At 45.8% G+C, this 5,993-nt stretch overlaps 1 pseudogene across 1 annotated transcript; it reads right to left on the reverse strand.

Annotated features, from left to right (window-relative positions):
* Positions 1-1,196: 1,196 nt before the first annotated feature.
* On the reverse strand, positions 1,197-3,166 carry LOC310865817 (dnaJ homolog subfamily A member 3, mitochondrial-like; annotated as a pseudogene). The gene is made up of 2 exons: positions 2,617-3,166; positions 1,197-2,095 (listed from the first exon to the last, which is right to left on the reverse strand). The product of its transcript is annotated as a dnaJ homolog subfamily A member 3, mitochondrial-like (transcript).
* Between the last annotated feature and the right edge of the window lie 2,827 nt (positions 3,167-5,993).

The following is a 5,993-nucleotide window of genomic DNA, read 5'->3' on the forward strand; positions in this document are numbered from 1 at the left end:
GCCTTTGCATACCCCTGTAAGGTCGTCAAGGCTAGGGCAAGTGCTACGGGCTAAGATGGAGTCTGTAGAGAAGAGGTGGGGTTTCAGACTATACGGCGGAAGATTGGGAGTGAGTCTGCAGTTCTGATTGCAATGGGAAGTGCATTCCATAGTTTTGGAGCCAGAAGGGAGAAGACTTTGGGACATGTCTCTGTGTGTTTTTAGTGAATGTATACTTCCAGCTCCCCTGCGTTAGCAGTTCTCAAGTCTCAAGAGCACTTCATATAAAGAGCAGAGACCTGACAGAGATCCCACCCTGAGCAAGCATTTTTTTGCGACAGTGGCAACGAAAGTCAGGCAGACTTATTTTTATTTATTTTATATTAATGTTATATTAACATTAAAATCTTCAGTATTTTTCCCCCACAGGTTGAGAATCACTGCAGTGTTTACATAACTGTACTCCCTGCTGAAAAATCCAGCAAAAACCAGCTGATGATGGTTGCTGGTTTTTAGGTGGTTTTAGCTGGTCTTAGGCTGGTTTAGAATAGATGGTATACCAGGCTGGACATGCTGGTCAGCTGGTCTGGCTCATTTGTCAGTGTATTTCGTTAGCTGGTCGAAGGCTGGATTCTGCTGGTCTTTGCTGGTGAGCCAGCTGGCTGGCCAGATGACCAGCAAAGCCAAGCTGGTAGACAATCAAATGGTGGACTGACCAACAAAAACCAGCTTACCATCTGGACTTAGCTGGTCTAATGACTGGACAGACCAGCAAAGCCAAGCTGGTAGCTGGTGTATTGAGTGTACTGGCTTTTGATGAGGTCAGATCAACATATGGTTGAGTGTACTGGCTTTTGATGAGGTCAGATCAAAATGTCAGAACAGGTCAGCTCCATTTATGGAGCGTGATGATCTAGGTGATGATCCAGTCTTCTCCCTCACTGACAGTGTAGTATGGACACGGCCATAGGCGTGACGGACTGACGGCCATATATGGTGGTGCGACGGAGTCACTGACTGACATGTTTCTCGGTATAGGTATAGGTGTAATGGACAAATGGTGAGCAGGCTGGCCACCGGCCAGGCTGACCCCAGAAGAGGCAGAGGCAGAGGAATTCCCTTTCAGGTTTTTTATTGGTGTGTGTGAATGTATCAACGCATAGAACCACCTCTTCAGCTCGGGCCCCGTTCTTCATTTACCATATTGCTTTATGATTTCAAATAAACATTTTCTTTATTTTAGTGAAGAAGCCATCCTCCTGTTGCTTCTCTTGATCCCCTTCGGCTCTGCTCTGCCCTGTGGCACTGCTGCCCCCACCTGCACGAACAACCACTCCGTTGACAGTACCCTGAACATCGGTCTCCTCCTCAGCATAGCTCAGGAGCTGCGAGCGCTGTCGCTGGGTCAACTTCTTGGGTACTCTGATCTTGAAGTGAACAAAGTGATCACCATAGCTGTAACTGTTCATCTTTCGAAAGCCTTTCCCCTGCAGCCGGATGACCTGGTCAGCTTGGCATCCTGCAGGGATTGCTATGTTGATGGTTTCATGGAGGCCCTGTGCCCTGGCTGTGCCCCCCAGAATGGCCTGGGCCACGGAGATGAGCACGTCAGAGTGGATGTCGAACCCGCTCCTCCTGAACACTGGGCTCCTCTGGACCCTGAATGTAATGAGGATTTCTTTCTTCCCTATGGACATACGGACAGTCTGACCATCTTCAACCCCGGCAGGTACAGGCACAGCGATGGTCTGCCTTTGCTTATATTGGCCTGAACATCGGCACAACATGCAGGGTGTGATCATGATGGAGCCCCTCCCACCACAGCGTCGACATGGGGAGTGCATCGTAAAGGGACCCGTCTGGATTGACTCCATGCCAGTGCCGTTACAGTAGTTACAATGTGACACCTTGGTACCCGGCTCACTGCCCTTCCCTACACACCGAGGACAAGCGTCCTCCAGGTTCAATGTGATTTCTTTGGACACACCCTTCGCTGCTTGGGAAAAGGTCAACTCCATCACAAACTCGGGCCTTTGTTCAAACATGCTGCTGAAGTTTCCAAAGCCCCGGCCTGCGGTGAACTCCCCAAAGATCTTTCTGAAGATGCAACAGTATACTCAATGGCACCACCTCCAAAGTCCTCAACAAACTACAACACGTGCAAAACTCCGCTGCCCCCCTGCTCACCAGTACACGCTCCAGAGACCACATCACACCCGTCCTCCACGACCTACACTGGCTTCCCGTCAAACAAAGAATTCACTACAAAATCCTGCTCACCACCTACAAAGCTCTCAATAACCTGGCTCCCCCCTACCTCTCCGATCTTCCTGAACCATATGTCCCCCCCGCTCCCTCAGGTCGTGAAGCCAACCTCCTGAAGGTCCGCAAGGCCAAGTACCGCACCTGGGGGGACAGGGCCTTCTATGTTTTGGCCCCCAAACTCTGGAATGAACTCCCCAACCATCTCAGAGTTGCTCCCACTCTCCTCTCTTTCAAAACCTCACTCAAAACCCACCTCTTCAGAATAGCTTTCCCCAGCTGAGGTCTCGTTTATCCTTTTATCTTTTTAAACATTTTGAACATTATTATTATTATTCTTAATGCTCCTGTTCTTATTGCTTCCTCCCGGTCTACATTGGGGACTCCGGCCCTGTAGTACTGCTGCTGCTGGCCGGCCCCAGGGCCGCTGCCACGGCTGGGGTTGAAGCCTGCTGCCCCGTACGTGTCGTACTGCTTCCATAGTTCATCGCTCAGTTCCTCATATGCTTCAGCTAACGTGGCAAACTTCTCTTTGGCTCCAGGGTCATCCGGGTTAATGTCAGGGTGGTACTTCTTTGCCAGCTGGTAGTAGGCCTTCTTAATCTCCTTCTGTGATGCGGCGCGCGAAACCCCCAAGATTTCATAGAAGTCCTGGTTGCTTGCCATGGCACTGCTGCTGGTGTGGAGGGAACGACCGGTGATGACATGTTGATATCTCCCTGTTAATGGGTGCAATGTCACGGCATTTCTGAGTCTCCAGGAGCTATGGCTGCCCGCTGTCCGGCATGGCTGCAACCTCAGTATCGTCGTGGCGTTGGCATCTCCGTGTCTTGCTCGGACAGACAGCAAACAAGCCCGACGGCGTGCACAAGACACTGCTGTCACCAGCCAAAGTGCCGTGCAACGGGCTGTGGAGGTCGCCATCTTTGCGTCTCTACTGACTAGTTGTTGTTGTTCATAGTAGGGCTAACAAGTCTGGATGTCCCTCGGAGCCCAGGAGGCTGCACTCATAACTTTGGGGCAGTTGGGGCAGAGCCCGTCAACATATGGAATGTCAGGTTCTGACATATATCCATATACTAATATTGATGACATCAGGATCTCCATAGCAGGTCGCATTCACTATATAATCCCTGATTTACTATCATCCCTGATGATGTCATAATGATGTCACAAGATTTGGGCACAATAGTTTTCCCCATGTATGGGGATTTTGGGTAACGTACGATTCTATAGTTAACCTTCGATAATAATCATATAATAATAATAATAATATAATTGCGACCTTCAATTATATTAGGCCTATATTATGTGTGTATATAGGCATACCGGTGTGTATATATATATATATATATATATATAGGCCTATATATATATTAATTATATATATATATTTTGAGGTGAGTGTTTAACTGTTTATTAAATGGCAAAGAACTCAGTTTTTTATGTCACAGGGGAAACTTTATTTAGGTAATTTGCTATTTGTTTGCATTTCTACTTGTCCCGTATGGAACCGCGGCGGAGGGGCTATTTTGTGTTTTGGTGGGACTTCCCCCCTTCTTCTTAGTTGGTTTTTATTTTGACTCGAGTGGGAGGGGAATCCCTATCATAGACTGTAACGGTAGCCACGCCCCTCAGAACATACGCGACTTCATGGTAATTATTTTAATAAATGGGACCATAATTTTCCAAAAATAATATTATGACATTAGAAATGAGACTTTAAACTAGTTACTGGAAGCAGAAAGTATTCATGACCATGTTTATTAAGGTAATACAGTCTAGGTGAAGTTGGGCCCAAATACATTAACTTCTATGGGGCTATGGGTTTTTTTGGGCCCAATGACAGCGCCACAACAGGCCATTATATGAACTTTCAGGAAATCCCGATTTCCTTGTGGCTTCACAAAATATCTGTCTAACTGTCCCCCTGGGTTAATCCAAGCACCATGGTAAAAACTGTCAATCTGTTTTAGCTGAAAACTAGTCTGTGCAGAATGAACGTTGGGACCTTTATGCTGATACATTTAAAGGTCCAATGTGTTGTATTTTTCAACAATTTTATGCAATTTACTTTAATCTGTAGAACTTTGATTTATAGATTACAAAAGTGAATCACTCACTCATTCACTATACTTGACTGACATTTGTTCTCGTGATTTTAAAGGATTATGAAAATAACATTATTATAATAAATTATTGTATTTTTTTTATTAAGGCCTCCAATCGGAAGCAGCAATTCTGCTCTTGCCTGCACTATTCAAGGAGAAACCAGAGTTGCTGTTTGAAGTTGAGGTGAGCCATGAACCGTTCACTAGTGTGAGAAGCACTATGTAATTTAAGCACATTGTATTATTGCATTAGTTTTTATATTATCATATGGTTGTTTCTGTTTTTGACACTGCAGGAGACTAGCCAGAGGGTGTGTGTTTGTCTGATGGTTAATGGTATTCCCTCTTCCCATGGCCAAGCTCAGACCAGCACTGACATGTCGACACCAAAGATGATGCTGAAAGGCTGGGAGGGTCACCCCAAGAAATATGACCACATCATGCTGTCGATGGATGACCAGGTAATCACAGAGGAGAGTGTGGACATCTCAATGGCACTGGGACTCCTACTGTGCATATACAGTATTTTGTGTTCAGAATCTAGTACCCTAAAGGACTGAAAAAGACACCGACCTTTTTGGAGTGTGTTGTTCTGAAATTGAAGGAAATCTCCGAGTAGCATGTATGTAGGAGTCAGTGTTCTCTCTCTCTATGTTTGGATGGCCACTTGAAGAGAGTCAGCTAAAAAGCAAGGACTTTGCCACTGGACTGGGCCTCTTCTAATTCTGGAGTGTACATTTTGTTTTAGAAATCCTGAAAGACTGTCAAAGTGTCAAAAACAACAGTTGTTGACAATTATATATGTTGTTTCACTTGTTATACATATGATTATATGTATGATTATTAAAGTGTGGGTCATGACCGAAAGAACTAGGTCGCGAATAAAGTGACTTTAGACTTAATATATTAGTTCCCCTCACTTCACACAGGTGTGATTTTTTAATACCATGGGACCCTGGCTGAAATTCACCAGCAAGACCTAAGCCTAAACCCAAAACAAACTATAAGCTGGTCACCAGTTAAACCAGCATAAACTGGTGACCAGCATAAGCTGGTGACCAGCAAAACCATCAAAATACCAGCTAAGACCAGCATGAACTGGTGACCAGCATAAATTCCAGCTACCAGTTTAAACCAGCATGGACCAGCAAAGCCTAGCTGGTCAGTCACCAGCTAAGACCAGCAAGATGGCGTCCAAAACACACTAAAGCTGGTCACCAGCTAAGACCAGCAAAAGGTGGTCACCAGCTAAGACCAGCAAGAAAGTTGCTGGTCCAGCTTATGCTGGTCTATGCTGGATTTTTCAGCAGGGCTGCACCTGTACTGCTGCATTGGACAAGCATCCAATGAAAACGGAGGACATTCACTGTACTGTACTGTACTTTACTGTACTGTACAAGGCCCTTGCACACAGTGTCTTTATTGATCAAACTGTTCTGAATGCATCTCAAAAGAAACCGCCACAAGAATCTAACTCCATTTCTTGTCGAGCGGAGAAGAAAAAAACCACCTGTGTGCACGGGGCTTAAAGTCAGTGTCGCCTATTCATCTGAACATGACAAATGCCTCGGCAGCCACAGCTGAACACCCTGTACTGTACGCAGCCTGTACTGTACTGTACGCAAACACAGAATAAGGAGT

This window comes from Protomyctophum parallelum (assembly GCF_964188405.1).
Source record: "Protomyctophum parallelum genome assembly, chromosome: 10".
Taxonomy (NCBI): Eukaryota; Metazoa; Chordata; class Actinopteri; order Myctophiformes; family Myctophidae; genus Protomyctophum; species Protomyctophum parallelum.